The following is a 12,462-nucleotide window of genomic DNA, read 5'->3' on the forward strand; positions in this document are numbered from 1 at the left end:
TACACTGAGACCCAGAGAGGGGCAGTTCCTTGCCTAGAGAGCCTTCCCACCCTGTCTCCATGTCCCTAGGCTGCTTTCTTTTCTTTTCTTTTTAAATATTTAATGGATTTTTGTGTATTGACCTAATACCCAACAATCTGGCCTTGTCACCTCGGCCTCCCAAGTAGCTAGGACTACAGGTGTGCACCACCATGCCTGGCTAATTTTTGTATTTTTTGTAGAGATGGAGTCTCACTACATTGTCCAGGCTGGTCTCGAACTCCTGGGCTCAACCAATCCGCCCACCTCAGCCTCCAAAAGTTCTGGGATTATAAGCATGAGCCATGCACCTGGCCTAGGCTGCCTTCTTAATGCACAGGAATTCAGGATTTTAAAAGGACAAGGAAAGGCAAGTATGTAAAAAAGAATAAAATCACGAGGTGCCAAATACAGCAGCTGGGAGGCGTGGTCTTAACACAGTTCCCAAACAGCAGCTGCCCAAATGAACCAAGTTGCCAGGAAACTGGAACATGCAGAGGAGCACTGGTTTAAGTTCCCGAACCAGCAGAGTACAGGTTCAACCTGGGGTGAACTACCTACCTTCAAGGAACTCTTCCTCTGTGAACACTTGGGGCTCTGACCTGAGTCCTTCCTGCGCAGCCTCTTGCAGAAGCAAAGAGTGTGAAGGAAAAGACGCAGGGTCCTAGGGGTGGGGAAGATGCTGAGAGGAGGGGGAGGACGTGTCTGCAGACTGTTCACAGATGAAGCGTCTATAACTCAGGACTGCTCATCTCAGGCCTGGGGGGTGGCTCCTCTTGAAATAAACACCAACTCAGCCGGGCACGGTGGCTCATGCCTGTACTCCCAGCACTTTGGGAGGCCGAGGTGGGTGGATCATGAGGTCAAGAGATGGAGACCATCCTGGCCAACATGGTGAAATCCCGTCTCTACTACTAAAAATACAAAAATTTGCTGGATGTGGTGGCACGCACCTGTAGTCTCAGTTACTTGGGAGGCTGAGGCAAGAGAATCACCTGAATCTGGGAGGCGGAGGTCGCAGTGAGCTGAGATGGCACCACTGCACTCCAACCTGGGTGACAGAGCAAGAGTCCATCTCAAGAACAAGAAAAAAAAAAAAAAAAGAACTAAGCACCAACTCACACAGGACCCTCCTGAGGCCCCCCAGAGATGTCACCTTCAGAGTAGTGTGGGGGGTCCAGATAGGGTGTGGGCAGGACCAGACTTAATTTTGGAGTCAAAGGACAAGTCTTCCCTTTCAATTATGGTCTAGGCAAGCCATAAAGGGTCTCCCTGGCCTCTATAAAGCCTCAGCTGGCAAGGGGGCTCCAGGCTGGCCTGGGGTGGGAAGATCCGAGCAGCTTCCGCCTTCCTATCAGCCCCTCCTAATACTGTGTGCCAGCTGCTGGGGTGGGCTCTGTGAGTCAATGGGTCCTACGCAGCCTCCCCTCGCTTCAGTATTTTCACTGTTGCTAGGAAGAACTGAAGTGTACGCATGCCCGGAATAACCACTCTATAGGACTGATCTCTTTCCCTAATGGATGACCCCAGAGACGTTCCTCATGACCTGCAGGACACCCTTCATTCTGTTGTTGAGGCACTTAATGTATTGTGTATTAGAAAACAAGCAGGGCACGGTAGCTCACGCCTGTAATCCCAGCACTTTGGGAGGCCGAGGTGGGTGAATTACCTGAGGTCAGGAGTTCGAGACCAGCCTGTCCAACATGGTAAAACCCCATCTCTACTAAAAATACAAAAATTAGCCAGGTGTAGTGGTGCATGCCTGTAGTCCCAGCTACTAGGGAGGCTGAAGTGAAAGGATGGTTTGAACCCAGGAGGCGGAGGCTGCAGTGAGCCAATATCGTGTCACTGCACTCCAGCCTGGGAGACAGAGTGAGACCCTGTCTCAAAAAAATAAATAAAATAAAAATAAAAAATAAAAAAAACATTTTTTTTGAGACAAAGTCTCGCTCTGTCACTCAGGCTGGAGTGCAATCGATCTTGGCTTACTGCAACCTCCAACTCCTAGGTTGAAGTGATTCTCCCGCCTCAGCCTCCTGAGTAGCTGGGATTACAAGTGCCACCACATCCGGCTAATTTTTGTATATTTAGTAGAGACGAGGTTTCATCACGTTGGACAGGCTGGTCTCGAACTCCTGACCTCAGATGATCTGCCCACTTCAGCTCCCAAAGTGCTGGGATTACAGGTGTGAGCCACCGCGTCCAGCCTGAAAATAGTTTATAACTAACACATCAAAGCCAGTGATTTCAAGGATTATGACTGCTTCAGAGAACACTAAATGTATTTAAGATTACTGGAACCCTCATACACTGGTGGTGGGAATATATAATGGTACAGCTGTTCTGAAGAAATAGTCTGGCAGGTCCTCAAAGATTAAACCTGGGTGGGGTGGCTCACATCTATAATCCCAGCACTTTAGGAGGCTGAGGTGAGAGGATCGATTGAGACCAGAAGTTCAAGACTAGCCTGGGCAACATAGTGAGAACCCCATCTCTACAAAATAAATAAATGAGTAATAAAATAAATAAATAAATATTTTTTAAAAGTTAAAGTTACCTATGACCCAGCCATTCCACTCCTACAAATATACCTGAGAGAACTGAAAATGTATGTCCAAAGACCTGTACATGAATGTTCATAGCAGCATTACTCAGACAAAAATAAGAAACCCAAATGTCCATCAACTGATAAATGGATAGAATGTGGTATATCCATATAATAGAATATTATTCAGCTGTAAAAATGAAGTACTTAAAAAAAAAAAACAGGAATGAAGTACTGATACATGCTACAAGAGACTGAACCTTAGAAACATTGTCTGAAGTGAAAAGCACCAGATACAAAAGGCCACATAGGATATGAAATGTCCAGCACAGACAAATTCACAGAGAATTTGAAAGTGGGTAAGGGGAAGAAAGGATTAGGGAGTGACTGTGAAACAGTGTTTCTTTTGCGCATGATAAAAATGTTCTAAAATTAGATAGTGGTGATGGCTTCAGAACTCTGAGTATCCTAAAAACTACTGAAACAGGTACTTTAAAAGGGTGAATTGTATGGCATGTGAATTGTATTTCAACAAAGCTGTTATAAAAAGTTTGCTTGAGATGTTTAAAAAAATCAGGTGATACAAAGATGCATATTAAGTAAATAATAGTACAATTGGGGTTCAGTAGGGTGGGGGGATTCAGAAATGATGTAACAATTCCTTTAGGACCATGAAATAAACCTAGCTTTACTAGACTAGAGCAGAAGGAAAATGGGTTGCCCGGACCACATCGCTACCAAATCCAGTGTGAGTCACAGATCTGTTCAAATCCAGAAGCCTGCCTTCACCATCAGACCACCTGCTGGGATGAAAGGAGTATCAGATGGAGGCTAGGGAGAGGTGTTCGCCCACAGCCCAGTCCCGCAGACAGATATGCAAGGGAATGTCTGTTGGAAAGTTAGAAAAAGGGCCAGGTACCTCTGTGGGGTTCAAAACAGGAAGCACCCAACAATACCAGGAGAATGCTAAGGAAGGCTTCTCGGAGGAGGTGCTGCCTGAGGGGGCTTCTGTAGGATAAGCAGGAGTTCACCAGCCCGCCTCCTCAACATCCCCATAGGACATTAAGTCAGGAGGCCTGTGGGTGAGTTTCAGCTCTACATATCCTAGCTGTGGGTCCTAGGACCATGGGCAGGTGACCTCTCCAAGCCTCAGTCTTCCCATCTGTAAAAGGGGAAGGGGGCAAGATGTTAGGCATGGTGCTTTCTAATGACTGTGCCGAAGTGAATGGTTCCTTCCCTAGTGAATGGGCCTTTGAGTGAGAAAGCCAGACCTCGGCCTCTGTCCCATCTAATAACGACTTTGCCAGGTCAGGCGTGCTCGGTGTCTGAGCCCATGCTCCCGGTCCCCTGCTCCCCTCCCTCCCAGCCCCGGCTTTCCGGGCACCTCCCATCCAGCTCACACTGAGAAGCGGAGGTTGCGGAGAGGCGTTTGGGGGTGAAGGGGTGGGATCCTCAGGTCAAATTCTGCTCCGCTCCCCCCGAGTGACCTCCAAGTTCACTAGGGCTCCCCAACCCCGTGCTCCCGACGCCCACCTCCCCGGCCGGCGATTTCCGCACACCACCCCCCCCCACGCCTCCACTTCTGAAGCTCCTCGCAACTCCACGGCGGCCGCAAGTTAACTTCCACACGCCCCGCCGCCCGCCTGGGGGGGTCCCCGCGCGCCTGGGCGGGGTTGGGGACTCCGAAGGCGGGGACGCGCCGCCCTCCTTCCCAGTCCCCCCGCAACAGACGCTGCGCGTCTCCCAGGCGCTGGGTCCGAAGCGGGAAGCCCGGTAACCCGGGCCCGCTGGGTGCCTCACCCCGCGGAAAGCGCTCGGGACGCCGGGTGGGTGCGGATCCCAGACCGCCCGCCCGCGCCGCCTGCCTGCCTCCTAGCTCCCAGCTCCCAGCCCCGGAGCCCCAGCAGCCGCGCCGGGCCCGGAGGCAGCCGCCAGGACAGAGAGCTGCCGGGCGCCGGAGACCGACGCGCACGCGCCCCGCGCCCGCGCCTCCGGCTGCGGCACGAGGCCCCCCGCGCCGCCCCGGGGCCACCTACCGTGCCAGGCGCGGCAAGGCTGCCCCGCGATCCCAGCGACTCCCGGCTCTCCAGCCACCCCGGCCGGGGGAGGGGGAGGTGCCCGCGCGGGGGCGGGGCCGCGGCGCCGTGACGTACGGGGGCGTTCCCGAGACGCGGCCCCGCCCACGCTCCGCCCCCTCCACTCCGCCTCGGGACCACGAGGTGAGCAGAGGCTACCCCGGGAGTTTCCCGGCCCCGCCGCCCTGGAAGCGCCTGTCTGCACGCTGGCTTACCCCTAGGATGGGCAGCTCACCACTTCTCCCAGACAGCTCTGTTGAAGAGAAGTTCCCTTCTGCCTGTAAGCAGTGAAGTGGAATGGTCACCAAAAAGTGGTATAAGAAAAGAAATGAAAAGTAGCCCCGCAGCGGGGTGTATTTGGGCGATTGTTTGTGTAAAACACAGGAAAAAGAAAGTGGTCTAATGTATATTCATACACATCAGTGGTTTGGGAGGGGGTGATTTTGCCCTGACATCCCTCCACCACCCCGACATTTGGCAATATCTGAAGTATTTTTGGTTGTCATAACTGGGGAAGTGGAGAGGTGCCACCGGCATCTAGTGAGTAGAGGCCCGAGATGCTGCTAAACGTTCTGCAGTGCACAAGGCACCCTTTCCACCCCGCCCCTGCCACTACCCCAGCAAAGAAACATCCAGCAAAAAATGCCAAATAGCATAGGGGTTGAGAAACCCTGATATACATGAATGAAATAAAACTCCTGGCTATAACCTTTCAGTGCTTCTGTTTCTTCATGTGTAAAATTGGAAAAATAATAGACCTATCTATGCATCATATGCCTGTGCACTGAATACCTGAAGAAAAGGTAGGGTAGGCATGCAGGTTTACTTTTCACTGTGAACCCTGGTTCTTTGTTCTTTTTTAACTTTGTTCTTTTTTAACTTTCTATTTGCCATATGTGTATATTATATGCTTAAAATAAATTTCTGGACCAGGTGCAGTGGCTCACACCTCTTAATTCCAGCACATTGGGAGGCCAAGGTAGGCTGATCACTTGAGGCCAGGAGTTCAAGACCAGCCTGGCCAAAATGGTGAAACCCTGTCTCTACTAAAAATACAAAAATTGACTTTGAGAGACCGAGGCGGGTCCATCACCTGAGGTCAGGAGATCGACAGCAGCCTGGCCAACATGGCAAAACCCCGTCTCTACTAAAAATACAAAAATTAGCTGGGGGGGGAGGGGGTTGGTGTGCACATGTAGTCCCAGCTACTCAGGAGGCTGAAACAGGAAAATCGATCGTTTGAACCCAGGAGGCAAGGGTTGCAGTGAGCTGAGATTACTCCACTGCACTCCAGCCTGGGCAACAGAGTGAGACTCTATCTCAGAAAAAAAAAAAAAAAAATGTAATCCCAGCACTTTGAGAGGCCGAGGAGGGCAGATCACGAGGTCAGGAGTTCAAGACCAGCCTGACCAATGTGGTGAAACCCTGTCTTTACTAAAAATACAAAAATTAGTCTAGTGTGGTGACATGCGCCTATAGTCCTAGCTACTCAGGAGGCTGAGGCAGGAGAACCGCTTGAACCCAGGAGGTAGAAGTTCCAGTGAGCCAAGTTCTCACCACTGCACTCCAGTCTGGGCGACAGAGCCAGACACCATCTCAAAAAGAAAAAATAATAAATACAAAAATGATTGGGGCATGGTGCTGCTCACCTGTAATCCCCCTACTTGGGAGGCTGAGGCAAGAGAATTGCTTGAACCCAAGAGGCAGAGGTTGAAGTGAGTAGAGATCACACCACTGCACTCCACCTTGGGTGACTATACATACATACACACACAGCAAGAGAGAGAAACTAAGGCACACAGATATTAAGTAATTTGCCCATGGCTAGCCATGTGTTCATTCATTGCTCATTTATTAATTGATGCATGTGTTCAATAAATAGTTGGTGCCCGCCATATGGAAAATGCTGGGACTGACAAAGCTGCCTCCATGGAGCTAGCCATTGCTGATCTGGAAACAATGAAACAGTATTATATTATGTTTATTGCATGCATGTTAGAGACTTCATGTGACTGATCTGATAGACACATAGACTAAACACCAGCAGGGTGGTCTATAATGTCCTTTTGTGGATGAAAAAAATGGAGATCAGAGGAAGAGGTCTGAATGGGGGCATTTGCTTAATAACATTCTAGCAATGGCATTTCTTGGGCTCGCTGTGCTAGGCACAGATTCAGCAGCTAATGGAGACAAGGGTCCTGTGTCTAAGTAGGGAAAGCTAAATCCTTCAACAGCCCTCCACAGTGAAGCCATCACCTGTAACTGATGAGGCAGGAGCAGCCAGGATTAACCTAGTCCAGGGAGGGAGGGCCAGGGGTGTGCATACATGCCGGAGACGTGGGAAGAGTGTACCCATCACAGAATCCAGCAGGTGCAAAGGCTTAGCAGGAAGGAGGCAAGTGTGGGGCTTTGCATGAGGTGCAGTGGACAGGATGTGGTGGAGGTGAGAGAAGAGATCAGAGGGATCTGCATGGCTGGATGCCGCAGAGCTTTGTGGGCCATGAGAAGGAGTCAGGGCTTTCTCTTGCAGTGACGGAGAGACAGGGAAGGGCATGGTGAGCCTGACTTTCCGCAAAGATTTCTCTGGCTGCTGCATGAAGAAGAGACAGGCTGAAACTGGTGTGGAGGCTGCTGAAATAATTTAGAAACCCAGAGAAGGGATGTGGGCATGGAGGGAGTGTTTTGTTTCCAGAGCTGTTTGGAAGACAGAACTGGCAGATGTCAGTTGCAGGACTCAGGAGGAGATCAGAATGATCCTCTTGTCGGGGTTGAGGCTTCTGTCAGCACCCCTAGCTCAGTGAACCTTTTCACTTCTCAATCTGTCTGTTACCTCCTTGAGAAAGGCTAACTGTCCCCCAGGAGATCCTGGCAGACCAGACGCCAGACTGTGCAGCCCAGGAATTTGATGTGACTTTGAAGGCAGACAAAATAATTGATTCCTCCTGTCTACATCCCCAGCTGGGAACACCTAGGGCAGATACCTCTTCTGTCTTCCTCCCCAACCTGTCTTTCCAGCGTCTAGGCAAAGCCCAGTACTCAAGAGGTCTTCAGTCAATATTGTCAAAAGTAGGAAAAATAGATGTAGCATAAAACACATTGATTCTAAAACTCTTTCTAGGCCAAGCATGGTGGCTCACGCCTGTAATCCCAGCACTTTGGGAGGCCAAGGTGGGCGGATCACGAGGTCAAGAGATAGAGACTATCCTGGCCAACATGGTGAAACCCCGTCTCTACTAAAAATACAAAAATTAACTAAGCGTGGTGGCACACACCTGTAGTCCCAGCTACTCAGGAGGCTGAGGCAGGAGAATTGCTTGAACCTGGGAGGTGGAGGTTGCAGTGAGCCAAGATCACGCCACTGCACTCCAGCCTGGTGCCTGTCGACAGAGTGAGACTCTGTCTCAAAAAAAAAAAAAACTCTTTCTGGCTCTGACATTCAAGAAGACGATGTTGATGCTATATCAATAATTATACTTTAGGCCAGGCTCAATGGCTCACTCCTGTAATCCCAGCACTTCGGGAGGCTGAAGAGGGAGGATAGCTTGAACCCAGGAGTTCGAGACCAGCCTGGACAACATGATGAGACCTTGTCTCTACTTTTTTTTTTTTAATTAAATATCTTTAAAACCACTTTATTTATTTTTATTTTATTTATTTTTTTGAGACACAGTCTCGCTCAGCCTCCCAGGCTGGAGTACAGTGGTGTGATCTTGGTTCACTGAAACCTCCGCCTCCTGGGTTCAAGCAATCCTCCTGCTTCAGCCTATTGAGTATCTGGGATTACAAGCATGCACCACCATGCCAGGCTAATTTTTGTATTGTTAGTAGAGCTGGGATTTCTTCATATTAGCCACACTGGACTCCAATTCCTGACCTCTGGTGATCCACCCGCCTTAGCCTCCCAAAGTGCTGGGATTACAGGCATGAGCCACTGTGACCAGCCGCAAAAAAACACTTTATTCAGGTGCATGGTATGTGCTAAACATCTTATAATTATTATATTCAAGCTGATCATTTACCCCTTCCAACCTTTTCATATTTTATTTCATTTTATTTTATTTTTTGAGACAGAGTCTTGCTCTGTTGCCAGGCTGGAGTGCAGTAGCGCAATCTCAGCTTGCTGCAACCTCCGCCTCCCAGGTTCAAGTGACTTTCCTGCCTCAGCCTCCCCAGTAGCTAGTATTACAGGCATACGCCACCATGCCCAGCTCATTTTTTTTTTCTTTTGTATTTTTAATAGAGACAGGGTTTTACCATGTTAGCCAGGATGGTCTCGATCTCTTGACCTTGCGTTCTGCCCACCTCGGCCTCCCAAAGTGCTGGGATTATAGGCACACGCCACCACGCCCAGCTCATTTTTTCAATTATTATTTTTATTTTTAGTAGAGACAAGGTTTTACCATGTTGACCAGGATGGTCTTGATCTCTTGACCTCGTGATCCGCCCGCCTCGGCCTCCCAAAGTGCTCAAACTACAGATGTGAGCCGCCACGCCTGGCCACCTTTTGGTATTTTATTATCATTATTCCCATTTTACAGGTGTGGAAGGAGAGGCTCCAGCACATAATTTGATTTGGCCAAGGATAACAGCTGGTAAATGTCAGAGCTGGAACGCAAACTCAGGTCTTTCTTACCCTTTCTAGTACACTGTTAGAAGGCAGTGGCTCAGTAGTGGGCAGAAAGTGAAGGTGAGTGGGCAGGTTCCCTTCTCCTGCTGGAAGGATGTAGGCTTATTGTTCCTAGCTGGGGATCCAGGCTTTACAAAGCATTCACTGATCCCGAGTATCTGACCCAGGTGATTGGCTGCCGTGGCAGTGTGGCTCTAGCAAGGCTCATCTCTTTAGAACCTCTGCAGGGCACTCTGGAACCTTGTCTTTTCCCCAGTTGCTGTGTGTCTGTCAGCATCTTATGCTGGCACAAAAGCACTCAATGCCTCTGGGTGACCCTCCTGCCTCCACCCCACATATACACACTGCCGGCGTTGGGCATGTGCTCCAGTGTCTAAATTATTATGGGTTGCCTCTTGTCGATGAGAATGAGAGCTACTGTCCGATAATCAACATGCTTTGCCTTTCCAAAGGCCTGCGACTCAAAGATTCACAAGCTGGGATCTATTTAGCCTTGAAACAGTGTGAAGTACATAATTTCTCCAGACATGGTATTTTAAAGCCAGCGTTTAGGGGCACTCCCCCTTGAACCCGGGAGGTGGAGGTTGTGTTGGGCTGAGATCGTGCCACTGCATTCCAGCCTGGGAGACAGAGTGAGACTCCATCCAAAACAAAACAAAACGAAAACCAGGCCGGGCACAGCGGTTCATGCCTATAATCCCAGCACTTTTGGAGGCTGAAGTGGGCAGATCACCTGAGGTCGGGAGTTCGAGATCGGCCTGACCAACATGGAGAAACCCCCATCTCTACTAAAAATACAAAATTAGCTGGGCGTGGTGGCGCATGCCTGTAATCACAGCTACTCGGGAGGCTGAGGCAGGAGAATTGCTTGAACCCAGTGGGTGGAGATAGCAGTGAGCTGAGATCTCGCCACTGCACTCCAGCCTGGGCAACAAGAGTGAAACTCTTGTCTCCACAAAAAAAAAAAAAAAAAGCTAGTGTTTAGAGCCAAACCCACGCAGTCAAAATTGCCTTGGAGAAGCCTCCCGAGAAGGCTGAAGGCGACATAGCCCCTTGGGAAGTCTAGCTTCACTGGTTTCTATGAATATTGAACTCATCATCACTTCTTGGGTTGGGCACCTGATGAAATGAAAACTTAGTTTTGTTTTGAAGGCAATAGTGTGGCCTATCTTTAGCTCTGAAATTCTGCTCCAGGTGATGAGATGCTCATGTTCTGAGAGAAATGTTGGAACTAGAACCTACGGAAGAGACACCGGGTTTATAGTTCCTAAAACTCACTCTCAGCCTTACTACATGTTATTTTCTTCAACTTGCTTCTTTCAATCTTTATTACTTATTTTTTGCTTATAATTTGATATGTTTTCCATTGTTATTACAAGGTGTTTGGTTTATTCATAAATGCATTAGCAAAACAGTAACTTAAATATAAAATGACTTTAATTGTTATTTTCTTCTGGTTTTTGTTTATTTTGCCAAGTGTATGTACCTTGTTTCAGTGATGCTAATGTGCACATTTTAAAATGCCTGTGATAAAATAAAGATTTTTTTAGTTGAAAGTGATCCTGAAGATCTAGACTCCGTTTTTTTGTTTTGTGTTTGTTTTTGTTTTCAATTTTTTGTAGAGATGGAGTCTCCCTGTGTTGCCCAGGCTGGCCTCAAACTCCTGGGCTCAAGTGATCCCCTGCCTCAGCCTCCCAAAGTGCTGAGATTGCAGGCGTGAGCCACCATGTCCGGTCTTGTTTGTGTTTTTAGAGACAGAGTCTTGCTCTGTCACCCAGACTGGATTGCAGTGGCATGTTCCTAGCTCACTGCTGCCTGGAACTCCTGGCTCAAAGGATCCTCCTGCCTCAGCCTCCCCAGTAGCTGGAACTACAGGCATGAACCACTGCACCCAGCTTATTTTTTATCTTTTGTAGAGATAAGGTCTCACCATCTTGCCCAGGCTGATCTCAAATTCCGAGGCTCAAATGATCCTCCCACCTTAGCCTTCCAAAATGCTGGGATTAAAGGTATAAGCCACCATGCCAGGCCAGAATCTGGACTATAAGCGCAAAGAGATTTTACTTTATTTTATTTTTGAGATGGAATCTTGTTCTGTTGTCCAGGCTGGAGTGCAGTGGCAGGATATTGGCTCACTGCAACCTCTGTCTCCTGGGTTCAAGCTATTCTCCCGCCTCAGCCTCCAGAGCAGCTGGGATTACAGGTGCACACCACCATACCCGGCTAATTTTTTATATTTTTAATAGAGATGGGGCTTCACCATGTTGGCCAGGCTGGTCTCAAACTCCTGACCTCAAGTGATCCACCTGCCTTGGCCTCCCAAAGTGCTGGGATTACAGGCATGAGCCACTGTGCCTGGCTGCAAAGAGGTTTTGGAACTGACTTAACTGGTGAATTTCTAGTACATTTACCTTTTATAGGACTTATCAGATTGATACACTGAAAAAAATCTGTTATGTCTAAATAAGTTGAAAATATTACTTTCAATAAGTATAAAAATTCAGAAGACAACTGTGTTATATTTTGATTGATAGCATTTCTCTGTTTTCCTCCTGGGATTAGAAAATCATGGTGCATGTCACCAACAAGAGGACCTTGAAGTTGAAGAACTATGGAGGTTAATTTCAGGGGGCTTGTACGATTGTAAGGCTGGACTCCACTGCAGTAGAATTTTAGAGCTGTACTCATGGACCTTAAGAACTTAGAATGAAAATCCAAGTGGCTTGGCTTTGGAATCAGAGAATCACAGAAGCTTAGAAATAAATATCAGAAACTTAGAGAATCATGGAACTTGAGAACCTCAGAATCTTGGGGCTGGATGGGTATTTGAGCTGTAGTTTTATAGAAGGGGAAAACGAGCCCCAGGGAATGGAAGCAATTTGCCTGGTTCTTCCCCACTTCTAACAGTACAGCAGGGTTAATACCCATATATTCCTCCTGATTTCTGTCCAGGAATCCTGGTCCACCAACAGCCCTGTCTTCTAGTCCAAGATGCTGGCCAAGAGTGTGGAGGTGGGGAGAATGAAAATGAGAAGAGGGAAGGTGAGTGAGACCAGTGCAAGGTTATGTGAGGTGGTGTCTCAACTTTGAAGCTCAGCAAAACCACAGGGTGGGGTGTCATGAGGCCCTAGCTTTCTTGCCAGCTTTATCTTCTGAGTATGAGTGTATCCATCCCACCTTGCACTTCTGCCCACACA

The 12,462-nt window shown here is 48.6% G+C and overlaps 1 protein-coding gene across 1 annotated transcript in view; it reads right to left on the reverse strand.

The window, feature by feature from the left end:
* Positions 1-4,655, reverse strand: part of TPST2 (tyrosylprotein sulfotransferase 2) — a 65,744-nt gene extending 61,089 nt beyond the window's left edge. The window contains exon 1 of the mRNA XM_021666157.2: positions 4,600-4,655. The gene's annotated coding sequence lies outside the window, so the exon portion shown is untranslated. The remainder of the gene's footprint in view (positions 1-4,599) is intronic.
* Positions 4,656-12,462: the final 7,807 nt, after the last annotated feature.

This window comes from Aotus nancymaae, unplaced genomic scaffold, assembly GCF_030222135.1.
Source record: "Aotus nancymaae isolate 86718 unplaced genomic scaffold, 86718_ANA_hifiasm-v0.15.2.pri h1tg000076l, whole genome shotgun sequence".
NCBI lineage: Eukaryota > Metazoa > Chordata > Mammalia > Primates > Aotidae > Aotus > Aotus nancymaae.